Consider the following 21,046-nt stretch of genomic DNA (forward strand, 5'->3'; position numbering starts at 1 on the left):
GTAGTTATTGCAAGCAATTTATTCCTAGTTGTATCCTCTGAGGATCTGACCTGTTTGTGGTTGTGAGCATTGTGTCGGGGTTTGTTTTCTTTTGCCCTTTACAAATCGTTCTTGTCTGTGTGCACATTCTTGGACAGATTCTTCCCTAGTGTAATGCTGCTAATTCTGTTGATATGATGTCAGGAGTCTATTAGGTCAATTATAAAGTTATAGGGCTCGATCCTCAGTTATTTTAAAGTGTTTTTCTGGCACTGGAAAAGAGCCATAAAATGAATCTGCATGTGAATTATGCCCACTTCAGGGCATAATAGAAAAAAATATTTAAAGCTGACAACTTTCAACAGTGATCCCTGAGACAAACTTTAAATGAAACGGGATTTTGTGAAAACAGGAAGTGGAATATTTTAAGCTCTGTAAGTGTATTTTAAGCTGTGTAAGTATATTTCACCAAATTGCTGGGGAGTACATATATATTCAAAAGTGCATCGGAACACCTGGATTCGCTGCCTGATTCTGAAACTAGCCCTTGCTTTGACTCTGGGCAATGAAAACTTCTTCTGCCTCCATTTGTTTCTCAGTACAGAATCACTTAGGGATTATAGTCATAGATACTTGCTTTATTGTGCCCTGCAGAAATATTCTCAAGCTGTGTTATTAATGTTTATAAAATCTACTTAAATGCATAGGGAGGAGGTGTTGAAATAATTTGTAGAAGTTAAAAAATTATTTAAACTTCAGGCTGGTGTTGCACAAAGACCAAACTTTGGACACCAACCACATATAAGTCTTAATAACCCTATATAATATAGATGATCACATATAAATGAAAATGGCCCTAGTCACCAGAGGACTAAATGCTGGAATACTGTCCTATAGGAATTATGGGGCATGAAAATCTATGTAATTGTAAAGTGGGGCTAAATCAACATACCAATAGCAGTTTATAACATAATTGCAGGCAGTAGAAGAGAGTAACCTCCTTAAAATCTCTTATACTAGTGCTCTTCGTAGCTGTCAACCCTTTAGAAAATGCTCAGAAGATGAAGATGGTGTAACTTTACAGAGAACATGATCAATAAGGAGTCCAGTGTTTAACTTAATGAAAAGAGTGATCATTTGTCTTTGAATGAAAATTATTTTCTGCCTGTCTGCTCAGAGTCTTAGTCTGTAAGTTTTTTATCTGCACTGATTGCAATGGGAGACCTATTTGGAATAGGTGTACAAAACCTGATAACTTTTAATGGTAGACAAGCAAATTTCCCTCTTAAAGGCATCTGCATGCTTTTCAGTTACTTAGACAGTTCTCTGCATGTCACTAGGTTGCTACCAACTTCCAGTCTTCAGTCCCCGGCTTTACTTTGTATGCTTAAGTGGACTACTAGCCTTCCTTAATGGTCAAACAAACATTTAATTATTTTCTGAGTATTTACAAATCAAACAAGATAAAAAACCTTAGAAATGCCTGCTGCCAAGCTCTGGTTATATATACACAGTTGAACAGCGACCAGAATGAGGGAATTTTGTGTTTTCTGCAGAATGGAAATCTAATTTTAATTTATGGAGGAGAGGGTGATTTGACTTGACCAGATGCTAGACATGCAACCTGTGAAACTTCTGTCTTCCTAAATTCATAGGCAAAATAGGCAAAAGGGATGGTTTGAACAGTTTCTGAAATGAGATGTTAATATTCAGTTTTAATGAATAAGTCTTCACAACTTAAAAAGACTGCTATTTTATTTTTCAACATAAGCTGTTTGAGTCCTGCCTCTATAAAGATCTGTGCCTTAGTTTTTTTTAAATTCAAGTTTGTTATTTTAGGGAAAAGGTTAAATATGAACACTAAAGATTCAAAAACAACAACATAAATGAAAGGAGCTCTACATTAATTTTTATTTTAAAATTTCATTATTTTTCTTCCCTGACACACACTTGGGGTATATTTGAAAAATAGCTAGCTAAATGATTTTTCTGTATCCAGCAATGTGCTGAATTAGCTACGGTAGGCTTTTTATCTAGCAATTATTCTGCAAGGTTTCCTCCCTCCCTCCCTTCCTCAGAACTGTCGTTTTTTGCAACTCTCACACTTTGGTTGAAGTTTATGACAATTTTGTGTCCTTCACTATCAGTAATTCATTGCTAGTGCCTTCAGTAGTTTCACTGGTCTTTTTGCCTTGCAGAAGTCCCTAGGAAATGGCGCAAAAAGCAATATTTTTATAATAGTTGTAACAAAAGTATCAGACCTAGCTGCACTGAATGTTCCTGCAGTCCTCCTTTTCAAAGTTATTATCTTCCATGTTCACAGCAAACAAAGCAGATGGTTCATTTCTCCCATCAGAGAACCTGTATATTCTTGCCGTTGCTGTTAAACCTGATGTGTGCAAGTGGGCCATGACACCTGCAGGGTGACTGAACTCCAGTGGTGTAGAGGAGTTGTCAGGCTGTGTGCAGTGCTCAGAGCAGGGTCAACACCTCGATGTTCCTTACTTTTTCTTCTGTACAGTGGTTAATGTTTTCCTGTTGTCACAAAATGCAGCGAGAACTCTGGACTGAGTGCCTTCATCAGCGTGAGCCCCACAGAGGATGTACCGTGCTGCCTGTCAGAACCCCTCTGGGGAAGGAGTACATCCTCATTTGCTCACGGGTTTGTTTCCTGAATGTCTGGTCTCATCGCTGCTGAATGCTGGTGGCCAGGGTGGAAAAGATGGATAAGGTCTCTTCACCTTGTTGATGCAGAGCCTTAAAAACAACTCTTTAGGATGTGACCTTTAATATCTGTAGCAGAAGAGAGCAATGAACTAGACTTGATGATCCGGAAAGTGTGCTCCAGGGCAAAATCTTGTAAAAAACCTAACTATTTCAGTTAGTTCAGTTTCTGTGGGGACTCGATTTGGGGTATTATTTCATAATTTCAACTGAAGAAGCCTCTAACTAGTTTGACTTTTGGGATGCATGATGAAACTCACCCCTTTAGGGAAGTTCTTGCAGAGACAAGATACAAGGAGAGTTTGCTTGTCTAAGCAACAGAGAGGGTTGCTCGCTCACGAGTTTGTGCTGATTTATATGTGACTGGTTGCAGCAGAATAGATGGACTGTGCTGTGAACAAGAGAAAAATACACTCAATTGCTAATGTTTTAAATCAAAATAAATAATAATGTTCTTCTTCATGGAAAGACTGTGGAAAGATATTAACAGAAAACAATCCAGAAAGAATCTGAAACCACCTTTGCCTGTAGTTTCCACTGCATATGTTTCTTAAACTCTTTTTCTGCTCACAGTTTTTATTAAATATTCTGGTTGCCTTAGGCCCCTTACACGACTGGAACAAAAAAAATGGCAAAGTTTCAGTCTCGTCTTCTAGGAACCATCTAAATATACATTTCTGATTATAAAGTGTCAGTCACCACTGAGGCTGGAAATGGCCTGTTCTGCTTTGAGGAAGGGAGAGGCAGATCACTAATGGTTGCTCGGGCTGTCATGTTTCTGAGAATCAGCTGTTTTTTCTTTATACTGCAAAGATTAAACAAAGAATGTTAAACATTTCCCAATTTAGCATTTATAATGGAAAGCGGCTGTAGGGCCACAGCTTGCTGCTGCAAGGGCAGGCGTTCATATGAGGAGTTGCTTAAAAAGGCTTTTATTTTCTCTGAAGGCCTCTCCATTCCTCTCCCAGCCTGGCCGCTGTGCTTTGCAGTCAGGTGGAGGCAGCTTTTAATTTTTACTTTCATTTAAGTGGGAGCTAATTTACTTTTGGAAATGAAAGTTAAAGCATCTCAGCCATCTGCAAGGTGGAGGAGGAGGCAGTGGGTTTTTTTAACTTTTCAAATCTCTACAATTCTTTTTCTCACCAACAGGCAAGCAAAAATTACCTTCCTGAGCTCCTATTAGTAATAATATGTAGTATTAATGATCTAATTTCTTAGCTTCAGCTCTTTATCTCAGTTTTTAAAATATACCTCTTGGTTATGTTCAGTCTCCTTATACTTGCATCCAGCTCAGGAGTTTTGAAATAAAATGTTGTAGTTTTGAGTGCAGCAAAGCCACATTTTTTGACCTACAGACAGCACAGCTTTTTCTAAAGCATTTCATTAAGGATTAAGTGGAGTGCCGTGACTTTCTGTTTGTCATAGTAAAGGCAAAGGACACTTAAGAGTAACTGGTAAATTTAAAAAAAAAGGAAAATAGAAGGGGGATGACATTTTTATATCCTGTCATTATATATTTTTTTATCATGTTTGTTTCTCAACCTTTCTTACTTTTTATAGTTTTACTTGAAGAGTCCATAGTGGACATAAATAAATTGTTCGGCTTTCTTAGTTGAAGCAGAGGAGAATTTCAGTTTTATGCAAATATGTATTTTATTCCCTATCAAAGTGAAATAAGTGTTAATACACTTAGGTTTTTTAACAGAGCAGCTAAAAATGTCCTTCGTTTGCCTCTCCATTGGCTAGTTTTCAGAAATTCAGTAGTTCTCTGTCATCTCATAGGGACAAGATCTAAACTTCTTATATAATTAAAACATTTTCAGAAAAAAACATTTCTGTTGTCTTGTATAAATTGTAAGCACTCTAAAGAAACCAGATATCCATTTTCTGCCTTCTCCAGACTGCCTGCAAGTAGGTTTTCTCTAAACAAAACAGTCTTGCACTTAGAGCTCACAAACATTTGTGTATTACTTAGATATCTACATGAGTAATTTTATTGGCCTCCTTCAGTAGCTTAAATATGTTTGTAAATGTTTGCCCACCTTTTTGTTTCTTAAGGCAAGCTTTTTGCCTTTTAGTAACTCAAAGTTTGAGTTTAAAAAATATTTCAATCTTCTTGTGATTACATTTCTTACAGAATGTTGGAATTTTTGGACTGTGCATCTGTTTAGGCACTTGGAGAAAGACAAGACTGAGATCATGTAAGTCATGAAACTGAGGGTTAATAATCCATACTTTGTTCTCTCCCCGTTTTTACAATTTATAGCCAGATGCAAGTAATAAACCAAAAAGGAGAAAAAACAAAAACCAGTTAGCTTTTATTTTTGAAGTGATTAATGAAAAGCAAAGTTCAAATGAGGCCACAAATCCTGGTGGTGCACAATGGGTTGATTTATTTTGTAAATAGACCATGGATAATTAACCATAAAACAAAACTTTTTTTTTTCTTTTTTGAAACTTGCATAATGACACTGGTTTCTTTTAGTTGCTGTGAGTTGCACAGAGGGATAACGACTTATTCACAACTGGTTGCAACTGGTTACAGCCAAGAAAGGAAAAATCCCAGAGCAGCTAGAGGAAAAAAGCTGTTAAAACCCTGCTGCTGCACTTGCAGTTTTGTAGTAAGGCATTCACTAGTGGCTACAGAATGAGCAAAGCTAGCAATAACAGCAAAAGAGTAGATATTTACGTTCTCTGATGATGCTTGCCACGTTATCCATGTTTTGGCTTTAAACTCATAAACAAAAACCAGCCCCTGCAGCTGGCCTTGTAGTCCACAATTTTGTATTGACTTCTAAATAGAATTATTTATGCTTTGTTACAAGTTTCCATGATGTATCTTACTACTCTGACGCTGAGGGAAGAGTCTTCTGGATAGTCATAGTCTGACTTCCTGCCAAGTCCTCTTGTGAGCCAAGGAGTGATGCTAGTTTTTCAGATACGTGATAGGAGAAAGCAGCCTGCCCAACATCCCCAAACTTTGTCTCTTCATAATCCACAGTCATCTGTGGAAGGGATCTCTGATGCCCAAGAAGGAGAAGGTCCAATTTGTTGTGAAAGTACATTCACTGCTAATTAAAACTACCAGCTGAGATTACAGCCCTGGAGACTGTAAATAAAGTCGAGCATGAGATGTTTAGATGACAATATGGCCACTTCTGTGGTGGTTTGTAGTAGTTGCCTGTAGTCAGATTTGCTCATCTCGTGCCGATTTATTAGAGTGAAGAGAAGGATTATGTAGGTAACAGTCAATATGCAAGAGGTTGGATTTGCCACACAGCGACTGACTGTATGGACACCCTAGCTTGCTCTCACAGGCCACATGGGCCTTAAAATTCTTTTGACTGTATAGATAAGATCTGCAGTTCACAAAGCTAAAATCTGTGTTCATGTTGATTATTGGTGCAGCTGTGCTCTGTTTCACAGATGGTGACTCCAAAGTACTTGAGAAAAACCCTCCTCATTCCGAACGATAGCCTGGGTAGGCAGAGGTACTGGGTAAAAATGCTTAAAACAAGTATTGTTTTTACATGCATTGAATCCGTTTGTTACAGCAGTGTTACAGGCTGATGTTTGTAAGGGTTCTCTATCCTAAACTTATCTGTGCACGTGCAGTTTCTTCTGCAAATTCAGAGTATTTATTTGTCAGCAATGCACTGTAGAGATTGAGAGGAGAAGCAAATTGTTAACGTCAGACCATCGCCTGCTACCCACTTGAGTTTATTGTAGATAACTGGGTATAAGGGTTGTGTGTTTTTAGTCTAGACCCCAGTTACAAGACAGGATCTTAGATCAGCACTTTAAACATAACCAGAGAACTGATGAGTTCCCACTGTGTTACTGACACTAATAACTACAGCACATGGGTTGCCACTTCTAATCTGTTTTTAGGCCAGAGTCAAGTTAAAATAGCACTTAGTTTGAGCAAGAGGCTTCTGTTGTGGATGGGAATCATGCTGGGGGCAACATTAGCATTGTACTTACAAACAACTGTTGCAATGAAGACAAGACCCCAAAAGGAAGTTAACTCTCCAAGGCTCAATACAGTCTTTGGCTTCTCTACAGGTCCTGTTGGAAGGGAAGCCAGCCAAGGTCCACTGTGGTACTGCTAAATGGATGGGCCTGTCCCATGGGGTCTCCCTTGAAACTGCTTTTTCTCAGGCTTTTGCTTCTGGGAAGCATGTAAATGTATGGAATCTGCTGTGTACTGTTTATGAGTTAGAACTTGATTTTATTGACTAACAGAGTCCTTGTATCTTGTGACAATCTTTTTCTGTGCCCTGCATCATGCCAAAGAGACAGGGGAGTGGTGTTGGCATGTCTTTGTATGAATAGGTCTGTCATTAAATATTTGAAATAGAAACATCTGAAATAGATCTTGCCTGAGAAGAACAATGGGATAACTAGAGAAAGCCAGTTTTCTCCAAATTTGCTTTTAGAGGCTGGAGCTTTAAGCAAACAGAAAGAAAAGGCAAGAAAAAAAACACACACACACAAAAAAAAAACCAAACCAAAAAACCAAAGAGAGCAGGTATTAGTACAGAGGCTTAAAAAACCCAAACCCTGGGAGACATAAGGAAAATGAGGAGAGGAGGGTGGACAAATGCTTAGCAGAGGGGGGCGTTTCTTATTTGTTTGTTTTAATAAGACCAGCTAAGGGAGAGGGAAGCTGGTGGTAGAAGGATTGAAAGTCCCGCATTCAGAAGAGGCACTGTGTTTAGGAAAGGGAAACTTTTTGTCTGATATGGATCTAAGCCTGGGGACCATTGACTGCTAGTCATGAGAATGCTGAGGCATGGACATGCATTTGGGTATTTTCTGTTTTCTCTGATCTCTAAATCTGTATTTTTATTTTGTGAAGGGTGAGGGATTCAGTCATCTTCCTCAGGCAGTTAGGCTGTGAAATCTTACTGTTAGAAAGGGTTACAGACAGCCTTAGATGAAGGCACACACAAGGTGAAGGAGAGAGTTTTCAGCTCCTTTCAGATTGTGCAAAGTGTCAGCACATGGCTCCAGTATGCAGAACACAAATTCAACAGACTGCTCGGTGTGCAGCAGGAAAAGCTCTCTTAGAGGTAACTGTAGTTCAGGCTTTTGAACAAACCTTTGTATTTCCCTCATGTTAATAAGGATATGCAATCCAAACTCCTTTTATTTTAGCTACTCTCTCTCTTCCCAAATACCTCTCCCCAAATCTAATGCTTCAAAAATCCGACAGATGAGATAATCCCAACAGTTCTCCCAAAGACTTTGCCCATCTCAGCCTTGTGAATCGTGGCATCTGATGTTCTGATAGGTTCAAGTTCCTGTTAGAATGTGCTTTCATGGGGGACTAAGTAGTACAACTGTTTGAATTCTTGGACTTCTGCTCCAAGCATTGCATTCAGAAATTTGCTGTATAAGAAACAAAAATTATTTGGTTCTTACTGAGATTCTGACATTACAAAAAACCCTTCACCAAATGACATGGGAGACGACCACTTCTCATAAGCATCTCAGTGCTGAAACAGCCAAGCACGACTGGGCATGATGAGTGTCATGCTTAAAGGACACACACTACTTCAGCTCTCCTTATGATCTTCCTAAATAAATAGTTTCAGATGTCGGCACTCCTGCTGCTACCTGATCTAGGTGAAATCCCTCAGTTCTTCTCTGTTTAGGCCAGGATTTGTCTCATAGCTTCAGTCAAGCTTCACATGACTTCATGGTATTTCGCGTTTTAGTAATTTGGAAATGTATGAGCAGTGATCAAGAGCCTTCTTAGCAGAGGAAGCAAATGGTTAAAGAAAAAGGAATTTTAGATATTTAATATCTTATTAATCACGACTGCTCTTACATTTTTCTCTAAGTTAAGGTTAAGGTTAAAGGACAGAGCAGAAACAACTAGTGTTCCCCTCACTTCTCCTCACTCCAGAGTCTTCTGTAGGACTCTCTGTGAGTTTCAGTCTGCTGCTCTATCCTGCTCAAAACTGGTTTTGATATTTGCCCAAATGGCAGTACTAATTAATGGTACTTGACCCAACAAGATGTGTGTTAGTCATTACATAACTGACTTTCTGAAAAAACCTCTTAGCTTCACCAGTTTTTGGACAAGAACAGCATAACACATGGGTTATTAATAATAATTAGATTGTCACTGATATATTGATAGTATGGCAGAGGTATTATAAGCTTCTTCTGAGGCTTACTAAAGTGTACTGAAGGTCGGGACTAGAAGCACTAAAAAAATACTGGTTCATTAAAAGAAGAATACTTCCAGGACTCTTATTTATTTTTATTATTCATATTTCAAGATAAAGCTTTTGGAATTTGTGGAACAGAAATGCATTTGTTTCAAACTTTTATTTCAAAAATGTATTTTATATTCTAATATAAAATTTAAATCAAAGCTGAAACTAGCAATCAAAACAAAATTATTTTGTCAAAACAGCATTCAATTGATTGAAATGATTTTTTATTTTTGTTTCATGGGTAACTTTGCAACGTAGTGTTTAATTCAACTGTGAAACAAAAGCAAATTTCAAAGTCTAGCTATCCTATAAAGCAAGAATATACGGTTGTGTTTGGGCTCTTCTAGGTCATGCTGAAGGGAGTGCTTCATCAGAATTCTACTGAATCTGTTGAATCGACCAAAATTTTAAAATGTGTGAGGACCTGTCAGGCAGGACAAGAGGAAATGGCCTCAAGCTGTGCCTGGGGAAGTTCAGTTTGGACATCAGGAAGAATTTCTTCCTTGAAAGGGTGGTTAAGCATTAGAACAGACTACCCAGGGAGGTGGTGGAGTCACCATCCCTGGAAGTGTTCAAGAAATGACTGGCCATGGCACTTAGTGCTATGGTTTAGTTGACAAGGTGCTGTTCAGTCAAAGGTTGGACTCAATAATCTTGGAGATCTTTTCCAACCTTAATGATTCTATGACTCTATGACCCTAAAACTATGCTGAAGTCTTCTTGTGTTGATGTTATAATGGGACTTTCTGTCTCTGTAACAGTTGATCAGAACCTGTCTTAGCAGCTGTAAGTAGATCTCCCCTGGGAATTCTGTGTTTCTGCTCAGAAAATTGGGAAGCCTTTGACACCATTTCAACTCTCCTGGCTTTCTTCTTTGTGGGCTGGTCATGAATCAACCCTTTCAAATTCTGGGTGCCTATCTCAGTGCAATTGCTTGCAAAGTGAACAAACAGTTCAAGGTAATGATAGTATGAGTGTGAAGCCTATTAGTGCATTCACTTTTATTTGTTACTTCTTAGATTTGATTTAAGAGGGACCTTCCCCTAGAAGAGCACATTCTGGTTATTGCTTTGAGTCTCTCCTTGTCCTTATAACACCCATAACACATTATCTCTTTTTCTTCCTCATGTATAATCTGCATACTTAAACAGTAAAATTCTTCTGGCAGCAGTCTTGTCAAGGGCCACAGTGTGGTTTGTGCCTCGGAGGCATTTTACTTTAGCTTATGGTTTTGGCTGAGTTTAAATTCTTCAGGAGTGGCCTAAATCTGTTTCAGTGAGAGCACCCTACAAAGGAAGAACATGAATGTAGTGGGGGTATTTTGGACAAGTAGGGCAAGGGTGAAGATTAAAAGCAAAGAATATAGTTAAGAATTGCTCTATTGCTGGAAAATGTAAAGCATCTGACCTTCTCTCAACAGTGTGATGATCCTTACTTTTTGAACAAGGACTAAGATACTTAACCCACTCAGTGATACCTTGGTTATTTGGATCTGTCGTCCTTGAGTTTGGGTAGATACAACATTGTCATAGTCCTTGAGAAGATCAGCACTGCAACTTTTGTAAGTTAGGGATAGATCAGTCTGATCCCCCATTCAGGGGGAGTTGTGGCTCTGCAAACTGTGGTGTGCTTATTCCCATTGGAGGTAAACAGAAGATGACAAAATAATACAAATTGAAAAATTTTTCCATTCATTAGACCACTTCACCTTTTATTTCTATTTTTCAGACCAGGAAAGGGATATTTTGTGATACCAAAAAACTGCTTTTAAATAAATGTATATTTGAACAATAGTGTTGTTGGTTCAGTATTTCTCAGTAAACAGGCCAGTGACATGAAAGGCAGGAAGATATGCTTTGTCCAACAGCTGTCTCCTGTATCCATCAGATTTTTTTTACGTGACTAAACATATTACCTGTTGTATCAGTATAAATTGAATTTAGTCTTAAAAAGGCTGACTTAATCTGAATATTATCTTTTACACTGGTCTTGGACATGAAGAGCTGAGGTACTGATGTAATTGGGCCTTAAAAAAATATAACAATAAAATCTCCCCCACCTCAGAGCTAAATAAATAAATAAATAGAATAGAATAGTTTATGTTTTGGATACGCTCACAATATTTCCTGCATGCTAGCGGAGCAGTGCACATCAAAAAGATAATAATATAAGCAGTAAAGTATCCCAAGCAAACAGAAAGCATCTGTAGATCTAGATCTTGCCTAACTGGCTTAGTATTATTGGGATGGTTGCTTTTAGCTTACCATGCCATTAATGCTTTGCAAATGTATATGTGCATGCTGAGGGTTGGCCAGGAATTGAACTGCCTTTATAATGGTTATATTCAATTACTGCATTGTGCCTGAATGCCTACAGATATGTAAGAGAGCAGGAAAGGTACTTGAGAAACTATTAGACCATGCAGGATCTGGTCTACCAGCTCTGGTCACAGGAGAATGTAACGAGCTATAAACAGGATGTAAAGAAACATTTGGAAAGGTGTTTGGAGAAATCCTGGGATGTAGCTGAAGTGTTTGTTAGCTGATGTCCCAGGATTGGTGTATGTCCCTTTTGTTCTGCTATTGCCTTTAATAAATACCACGTTAAACTGAGAGATACAATTTAAACTGGAAAGATTTGTATTGCTAAAAATGTATCATAAAGGTAAAGAGAAAGCTATTCTTCCTCTCCTCATTCAGTACCTTTCTTTTCCCTCACTATTTGTAATAGGGGAATACTGATGCATCTCACTAGGCCTTCACTGAACCTGATGTTCACTTTCCAGTCTGTCTTCAGAAAGCCAAGGCCATTTTTCTGCAGGGTATAGGAGTGGAGGTTCAGGGGTATGGACAGGATGTATGACTGTATGGTTTTTAAATGAACTGTGTTTTGCTTTATATAGTATTTCTTGTAGAAAACAGATTAAGTTCCCTTGGAACATGTATTGAGCCTCATCTAAGTTGTCTCTTTGGCTTTAGCAGGCTGGGGATCAAGTTCATGCTGGAAATTCTCCATTCAAACTGTTAGATGAACTCAGAACCCATGACTCTTGTTCAAGGTATTGCAGCCTGTGCTGCCTTCAGCGCCAAATCAACACTGGCAGTAAAGCCTGATTGCAAATACAGAAGTCAGAAAACATTTGATGTTAACTTTGTATTAAGTGTTAGAGGTGAATCCCCTCTTGGAGTATGAGTTTGGGGAACCCTGGGATTTCCTGATCTTTTTTTATCTTCCCTTACTGTCTCTAGAAGTAAATGGACCATTTTGAAAGAAAATCAAGATTGTAAACATTAATCCAATTGGGTTCCCAACAGGAGGAATTTGGCAACATAGGTAATACAACCCTGCTAAGAAGGCAGGCTCCCTTTCAAGAATCAAAGGTCTTCAGGTCAAGAAGTCAGTGACTTTCCCAAAAGTTAATCTGGCATCAGTATGTCATGGATTGTGGCTCTTCCAGAAGTGTTGGCATGATAAATATCACAGTATATTCTTTAATTCCTGTTTCTTTAACAGTTTGTAAAGCATCTTCACTTACAGTTTTTTAATATTCAGTGAGAAATAAATTTGGGAATAGGGTCCTTCAGTATGGAGCCTATTGCAGAAGTGCAGAAGTCGTTTGATCATTACATTGTACAAGCACGTAGGATTTTTACAATTTAAAGTTCTGATATAAATATTAGATTGCTGTATTTATGGGAAAATCTTGATATGGCTTTGCTGTTATGTGGAGCATTTAAGAAATCCTGAAATATTTTTAAAGATGAAACAATGGGAAGCTGCTTACCTCATAACATAGTAAGGTAAAATAAGGTCATTAAAAAGTCATGGTTGCAGCTCCAGCAAGAGAACTGAATTAATTATTTGCAACAAATAATTTATTTGCCAAATATAACTTTTCTTGTCCATCAAATATTCACAAATTGATCAGTCTCTAAGATTCAGGAATCGTTGGAATTTATTTGATGACTGCTTTCAAAACTTATATTCTATGGACTCTCTGTAAGGAGAGGTGAAAGAAGGATGGCTGTGGTTTTAATACTATTTGCAAAAGCCTATTCTGTAATTTTCCTCTCTGGCATCCATCTTGTAAACTTGCATTGCATGATGCCAGGCATTTAGGAGTCTGTAGTTTTGATGACAGAGGGTAACTTTAGTGTTCATACAAGACTTAATCTTCATACAACACGAGTTAGCGTTTGGCAGATAGGAGGCTTCACACAGGTTTCTGAATTCTCACACATCTTTCATATTACATGTATTTTATTAACCCTATGACTGAAATGGTAAAAGGTAAGGAACGAAAAAAAGAAAAAGGAGTTCCTGATGCTGCACGAATGAAGTGGGGGATGGGGTGTGATTATTTCATGTGTGCACTGATTCAGAATATCAGGGTGAAGCTAGATGTTTCTGTTCACTGCATACAAGGGCAGAAGCATGTCAGAAGTTGTTGCTGGTAGTGCTGCATTCATAAAAGGAGCATAGCATTCACTTTCTAGCCACCAGAGAGTAAAGGAAAGACAGGGATCTGCAGACATCTGTTACTGTGTTTGCTTACCTACCCCTGTTTCTGGAGGTTTTGAAATAGGATTTGAAAAGCACATATGACAGTCATTGTTTTTGACCATACTTTACAACATCCTACTGACTTTAAAAAGCTAAAATTTGGACCTGCATTATTTAGCCAGCAATATACTCAGGGCACTACCAGTGAAAAGGCTGGGAACAAAACTTAGTTCCTGTTTTCCTTCTATTATTTAGTACATATCTGATTTGAAATCTATTTTCTGCATACCCTTGCGTGCATATTCCTTGGCACATGTGCTTCTTGCCATTATGGGGCAGATCCCATAGATTTTCTGCGTCATTAGTAGAGAGAGCCAGTCATTAAAAAAAAAAAAGCTTATTTGCCTGAGCCGTTAAGATTTTTTCTCACAGTTCTGCCTGTGGCGCCTGTCACTAGCAGTCAAATAAGGACAATTTTACCATTCTCTCCTGCTGCTCTAATTTTTTTTTTCAGTGCCAGTACATGTATTTGTTATTCTTTATAACTCCCTTTGAAGTTGGGAATCCAAGGGGAATCTAAAACCGACCAGATGTTTCTGCTGCTGGAGACACAGAAGACAGCAAGGATTAAGTTTAACTGAAACTTAGTTCTCTACAAAACCCATTCTTCCTCAGTTATTTTTATTTATTATTTATATTTGCACTTGCAATCCTGGGTAGGTGATACCTCAAGTCATCTGGCCTGGGAGAAAAATGGATGATTTATCCAAGTAAATAGTGTATCAGCAGCTGCCTGCGTTGATTTCCCTTATGGGGTTTCAGTTCCATTACACTGCATATTTCCCACCCACACTCTTTATACAGCATTTCATGTTGAGGAAAATCATTCCCATCTTGGTAACTTCAGAGAACTGATATGTGGAACCATCCAGAGAGAGGGCAGTGCAACTCCTGTGTGCATGGGGAGGGGTGATATACTTAAGAAGGTATTGGCCAGAAAGCAGCATGAGATTTTTTAACTCCTTCTTCTGTCATGGTTGGAAGATGAGAGAAAGGAGTAGAAACTGGTGCGGGAGACTGGCTGTGGGAAGGAAGGGATGTGCTAAGCTCCTAAAAGGGGGTCAGAAGAAGTGTCTCAGGTGGGAAAGGACAGGAAAAAATGCTATTAATGACTTCTGAGTTCAAGTTAGATGCTTTTGAAGCTGCAAGACAAGAAGAAGGAAAAAGAAAAGGAAAAAAGTTTTAAAATAGTCTCTGATAAGAAATGAAATACATGTAGTCCTGTGTGGTATCCATGTTCACATTAAGCAATGGGAAATCCTGCTGGCCTGCTTCTGCAGTCATGAGAAATAACCCACAAGATAAAACAGTGCATGGTCAGACCTCACAGAGGTCCAAATGGGAAGGCAGAAAACAGAACAAGGCTTTGGTCTCTCTCTACCTTGGGCATGGCTAAAGCTGAAGTTTGGATCCACTTCCAGATTTTAAACACCTCAGATTTCTGGAGTACTTGTTGCCAAGTTATCTCATCTAAGTTTATGGGACTGCCTGTCCCTGTGCCCATCTGTCACACCCATACGTAGCTGCTGAGTGTGCCGATCTCTTTCAGCCAAGTCGGAAAGAACTGAAAAGATGATTTGTCTTCTACAGAATGGGTATCTAAGGAGAGGAGAAAAACTCAAATTAGTGCCCCTGCTGAGGGAAAGACAAGCAGAACTTATCAACTAAGCATATTCAGCAGAGGACAGTTGGCTGGCCAGCACAGGCTTTGCTCCAGCAGAGTCACAGCACATGCTGTCTTTTGCTCACTGAGAACATTATCTTTGTTGTGGGAGAGACCAATGACAATTGTACTTGTATTGTGTAGCACTCACAGGCTCTGATTGCAAACCTGTAGGAAGACAGACTTTATCAGTATCTGTTTCATGTCTGAACTGTTTTGTTTTCTTTAAAGTCCAGCCTTTTTTCTTGTTGATAAGTCAAGGTACATCTCTGGCTGTTAGCGTTTTCCCTTTCTTCTCTGCTGTGGGACTGTAGTAGCTCTTCCCTGATTTTTTTCTTTATGTGTTCACTTTATTGTTTCACACCAAATCTCACTGCTTCTCAACTCTTGATGTCACAGCCACCATAACTGAGAAATAGTATTGGGCTCTGCCTGAGTTACTCTTTAATTGGCCAGATGGATTGCTAACACCTTCACTGAGGCACTGTCCTCCATCATTAGCTGTTGGAGTTGTCGCCTAATATTGCAAGGTCCTGCACACCACTCTAATTTGTTTTTAAACAGGGAAATCAAAACCTTGGTAATTGTATAGAGCCTCCTAATAAACACCAGGTAAAATAACGCACTGTAATGAGCTCTTTTCAGAATAGCAAAAGGAACTGAAGAAAATTATTTGCTAGTGGTTTTATTTACTTAAAGCTGCTTTTCTGATTTTAAAATATAAAACAAATCAGGTCCTGGGAACACTGGATGATTTTGGATGTTCTGTAAGGTTTTGAGGAAAGATAAAAAGAAAAAAAGTAATTGCATGTTTTTCATTTTATATTTTTAGGACCTGAATTTCTGAGCTTTGTATTAAAGGGAAGCAGGTTACAATCAGAGTATTTTGGACTTACATATTTTCTCTTCTTCTTTATTTTTTTGTCAAAGCATCAAGGCAGATGGTATGAAAAGCATTTATATTGGTCTCTCTGCTGATGGAGCTTAACCCAATAATCCAGGACTTGGAACTGGGTGCTTCGCTAAAAACACTTTCTGGGAGATTTTTCCATTCAAAACACCAGGAGAAGTTTTTTAATTGACAACATCAGAAATTAGTATCCTGCCAGGACTTCATTTCTTTGCACCTTATTACTGAGAACAAAAGATTAATATGTGCTCATTCTGAGCATAAGAGTTTTCAATAGTTTTTTCCTAAATTAAACCAAAGTTGAAGTGAAATGGTTTACCACAGGACTGTGAGAGTGAAATGGGGAAAAGCCCAGTTCCATGTGTGGTGGGCTGACCCTGACTGGTCTCTAGGGTCCCATCATAGCCACTCTATCACTCCTCTCCTCAGCTGGATAGGGGAGAGAAAATGTTGCAAAAGGCTCATGAGTCGAGATAAGGGCAGGGACAGGGACACTCACCGATTATCATCATGGGCAAAACAGACTTGACTTGGGGAAAATTATTGTAATTTATTACCAGTCAAATCAAAGTAGGATAATGAGATATAAAACCAAATCTTAGAAGCATCTTCCCCCAACCCCTCCTTTCATCTTGAGTTTCACTTCACTCCTGATTTTCTCTAAATCCTCCCTCTCATGGTTCAGGGGCAATGAGGGCTGCAGTTAGTTCGTCACAGAGTGTCTCTGCCACTCCTTCCTCCTCAGGAGGGGAGGACTCCTCACACGCTTCCCCTGTTCCAGCATGTGGTTCCTCCCATGAGAGACAGCCTCCATGAACTTCTCCAATGCGAGTCCTTCCCATGAGCTACAGTTCTTCACTAACTGCTCCAGCGTGGGTCCCTTCCACGGGGTGCAGTCCTTCAGGAAAGATTGCTTTAGTGAGGGTCTCCCACAGTATCACAAGTCCTGCCAGCAAACCTGCCCCAGCATAGGCTTCTCTGTCCATGGGGCCACAGGTTCTGCCAGGAGTCTGCTCTAGCCTGCGCTTCCCATGGGGACATAGTCTCCTTCAGGCATCCACTTGCATGGGTGTGGTGTCCTCCATGGGCTGCAGGGGGATCTCTGCTCCACCATGGACCTCCATGAGCTGCAGGGGGATATCCTGCTTCACCATGGTTTTCACCATGGGCTTCAGTGCTAGGACCACCTCCTCCCTCTCTTTCTTCACTGATCTTGGTGTCTGCAAAGTTGTTTCTCTCACATATTCTAACTCCTTTCTACTGCTGCTGTTCTGCAGTTTCTTATCCCCCTTTTCAAATATTTTATTCCGGAGGTGCTGTTACAGTCACTGAGGGGCTCAACCTTGGCCAGAGGTGAGTTCATCTTGGAGCCAGCTGGCCTTGGTCCATCAGACAGAGGGAAAGCTTCTGGCAGATTCTCACAGAAGCCACCCCTGTAGACTCCTTGCTACCAAAACCTTACCATGCAAACCCAATATACCATGTCAGTTATTTCTTTGTCAGAGTTTAAGCACTCGACTCTCTTCTGGTGACTGCTCCGTTTTCTTGGGTTTGATGTGTGCTAGATATTTTGAAATTTGCAGACTTACCTCAGTCTTTGAAATGAAGACATCTCAGCTTTGAAGATGCCAAATTAAACTGTGATTCTTAGTTCTCCTTAATTGTAAGCACCTTCACGTACAGAAAAAGTAGCACTCCAGTGTGATTCCCCCTCATTCAGCTTTAATCTGAACTTTGTCTCATAACCCAGCTGTAATGGGGAAAACTGAAAGACCAAAGCCAACGTGTAAGATAACATGGTTCACATCCAAAATTTGGAGCTCAGCTCTGTGCAGATCCCACCTGCATTTTTAGCTTTTTGTATGTGTGTGTCCTTTAGACATTGCATTTGAAATATATACAGGAAACTAAGCCTAGCTGGAAGATTATAACTTGTAAACGTTTTCCTGTGTATGTTTTGGTAGAATGGTATGGGGGCGGAGGGCAGGGCTGTGGATTTAAAAAATATTTTTATGCTTTCGTAACACAAACCGTAGTCCATTTTAGACTTAGATCAGATAAAACAAAGATATTCCTATGTGCCGTGGAAGTTAGCAAACAGCGAAACAGGTTCCTTAGCATTGTGACACCGACACTCCAAAGCAGCCTGACTAAGTGGGAGGTTGCACCCTACTTTGTTAGGTCAATTTGTGATGTTTTTCCAGCTGCCATACAGTGTCTTTAAAGATTATTTCATGTCACTTACAGTTGTCTTCTTCAATATAGGAGCACTGCAGGCAAGAGTGTGCAGTGGAAAGGGCTAGTTTCTGCAAACAGCAGGTGACAAGGACACGGCTTACCTATTTTCTGTAACATATTGTCTTATACAGTCAAACAGGAATCTCTGTTTTATCTCTTTCAATCTTGGGTATTAGAGCATATAGGCAATGAGTCCAAACCAACAGGGAGCCAGAGGGTAGATTGCACATCTGACTGTGAGAGTCATCATCAGGCCAAGTACTCCATCAGGCCAGTTGGAAAAGCATCTTGTTACTGAGAGGTAGGGCTGGATTTGTGTTCTGCCCAGCACGCTCAATTAGAGAGGAAGGATTAGATAGCCCATAATATAACTGTGATACTCTTGGGCACTGAGGGCTTACAAGTCCTTCCGCTGTGCTCAGAGTAGCGAGTATGTGAATAGGGTAAGGACTTGGATGCAGCCCCAGTACCCCCAAACTGTCTGAGTTATTCCAGTGAAGTAGCATAGACCTCTGTGGAGCACATTCTCTGCCAATTTGCGAGCATTTATGTTCTTGGAAAACATTTATGCCTCCTGCGATGGCTTTCTCAAACAATGTTCCTGTTTCCCTCATGATTTAACAGCTGCCTTACAGTTGTGGTTCTTAGATCTACCTTTCTTAAATCTCCAGTTTGCCCCATAGCCTCTTTCATCTTCCTTTCCCAGGGCCCTGGACAGATTCTGAGCTTCCTGCTAACTTGCTGTTGCTTTGTATCTGCCCTCAGATTGCGGGTGCTGGTGTTCTGACAGTCTACCCAAATCCTTCGTTGCTCAGAGGAAATAATAACTCTCATTCAGCTGCTTTCTTAGCATTTATTGTGACATCCGAAGACAAATGCAAACTCATCTCTAGAATCATTATTCTCTTTGAAGAACAACGGATTGTCAGGGGAGACATTTTTTGTGTGGATTCACTTAGAAGTTCTGTCCCCCAGTGTGGTTCTCCAGCTGCCCCTGTCATATCCTCCGTTGTTGTTTATCCAACTTTTAATAATTTCCTTTTCATGCTAGAAAGGGCCACATAATTTTCTCTCTGTGTGTGCATGTATTTGTATCTACTTCATGTTTTTTCATTTCTTTCAATTCGTAACATACAAAATATAAAGGAAAAGACATCCATGGCACCAAATAAATTTATTATTTATGTATGTTTTATATTTTTTTTGCCTAAATTTCATTAAATGCCTAAGGATTTTGTGCACCTCCATTTTAAGAGCTCTATTAGTCATTAAGGTATCTCTTAATCACCTCACATCATGACTAATTTTTGGAAGAGACATAGGGATAGCTAGGTTACACCTGCTTCTGTGTAGAAGCAAAGGGAGGGGAGCCTTGTTGGGATTACTAGAATAGGTAGAGACTATGGATATTGTTCTGTGTAGGCCAAAGAAAGAGTATCACTTAATATATTACCATCAACATTGCTTCTCACACCTGGGCATCAGCTATTTATCTATGTTTTCTGGATCACCAAATCTACTTTGAGATACCAGTGTGATACTCAAGTGGCTTTGGTTAAATTATTTTGGTTTCAAGTCACCTCTTTTTCTGAGGGAAAATCAGACCTGGCCTGGAACCAGCCAGAGGTGGTGTGAAACTGCGTAGCTTAATTTGCTCTATTAACATAAACTTTCACCTAAAAGTGTTGAGATCAGAACAGGGGTTGCCTTTACAGCAGTGTGCACAGATCTGAGGGTGGAAAATTGCTCAGAGGAACTGTCATTCAAGTAGTAGAGTAGGAATGTTGTTTATTCCCCTTTCCCCTTGAAATAACAATGACACTTTACCTGTAGTAAAAGGAACAGAAGGAAGCAGTGGAGAGAAGTCCCTCCAGTCATGACTTTGGTTTTGACAGTTTAAGCACTGGCTAGCATTCTAAAAAAAAGAAAAGCAATGACTTGCAAATAATCAGGTACAACATCACTGGTTGGGGAAGAGGGGACAGAGAAAAGTGGAGAAGATCAGTGGAGGACATTAGAAAGTGCAGCCCTTGTCCCGCTGGAGTGAGCGGGATTTTTGTTGGCATCTTTCTTTCAGTTCTGCATCCCTAAAAAAAAAAAATGCCAAAACTTGTTGCATGCACTTAAGAGGAAAACCAAACAGTGTACCAGCCTGAAACACATAAGCCCTGGGCTGTCTTGTACTTTGCCACCGCTCTCCCAGAGGACCCTGGGGAAGCAGCATGCTCTGCCTCCAGGGGCAGTGACATGAAGGCACTAGAGGTGGAGAGGAGCTCGGGCACGACGGTAACAGTAGCCTTCCAAAGAAGTTAGATAGGTACCAAGGTTTGATTGATCTGAAGGTGGAAATTGTGAATCTGTGATGAAAATGGTTCCTCGTACTGGGATCTGTTGTGTGGGCTCCAGATATCTGCCTGACTGTGAGCTGCTGCACGGCTTTTCTTTCTATGTTTTGTTTAAAATTTACACCTAAGTGTAATAGTGATTTTCTCTTTCTGGCATTAAGACAAGTGCAATCAATATACTGTATTTATAAAATAAGGATTTTACAGGCATGAGGGACACCCATCTGTGTTACATAAACATAGGTACCTTTTGGTTTCCTTCTCCTTTTCTTCCTGTGTTTATGCTGCACAAAGAAGTTATTAAAGCAGATACAGTTATGGAGTTTTTAGCTTTAATCTGCACAAGTTTTTTTAAACCTTTTCTCACATTATAACATACTTAACTGCTGCTTTA

General features: G+C 39.6%; 1 protein-coding gene across 16 annotated transcripts in view; it reads left to right on the forward strand.

Moving 5' to 3' along the window:
* ZBTB20 (zinc finger and BTB domain containing 20) overlaps positions 1-21,046 on the forward strand; it is a 475,348-nt gene that overhangs the window by 212,309 nt on the left and 241,993 nt on the right. For 2 of the 16 annotated variants that reach the window (XM_051779643.1, XM_051779651.1), the window contains one exon: positions 4,841-4,904. The exons of the other annotated variants lie outside the window; for them this stretch is intronic. The gene's annotated coding sequence lies outside the window, so the exon portion shown is untranslated. The remainder of the gene's footprint in view (positions 1-4,840; positions 4,905-21,046) is intronic. 16 annotated transcript variants of the gene reach the window in all.

This window comes from Manacus candei, unplaced genomic scaffold, assembly GCF_025592945.1.
Source record: "Manacus candei isolate 608988 ecotype Guabito, Panama unplaced genomic scaffold, ASM2559294v1 h1tg000014l, whole genome shotgun sequence".
Lineage (NCBI taxonomy): Eukaryota > Metazoa > Chordata > Aves > Passeriformes > Pipridae > Manacus > Manacus candei.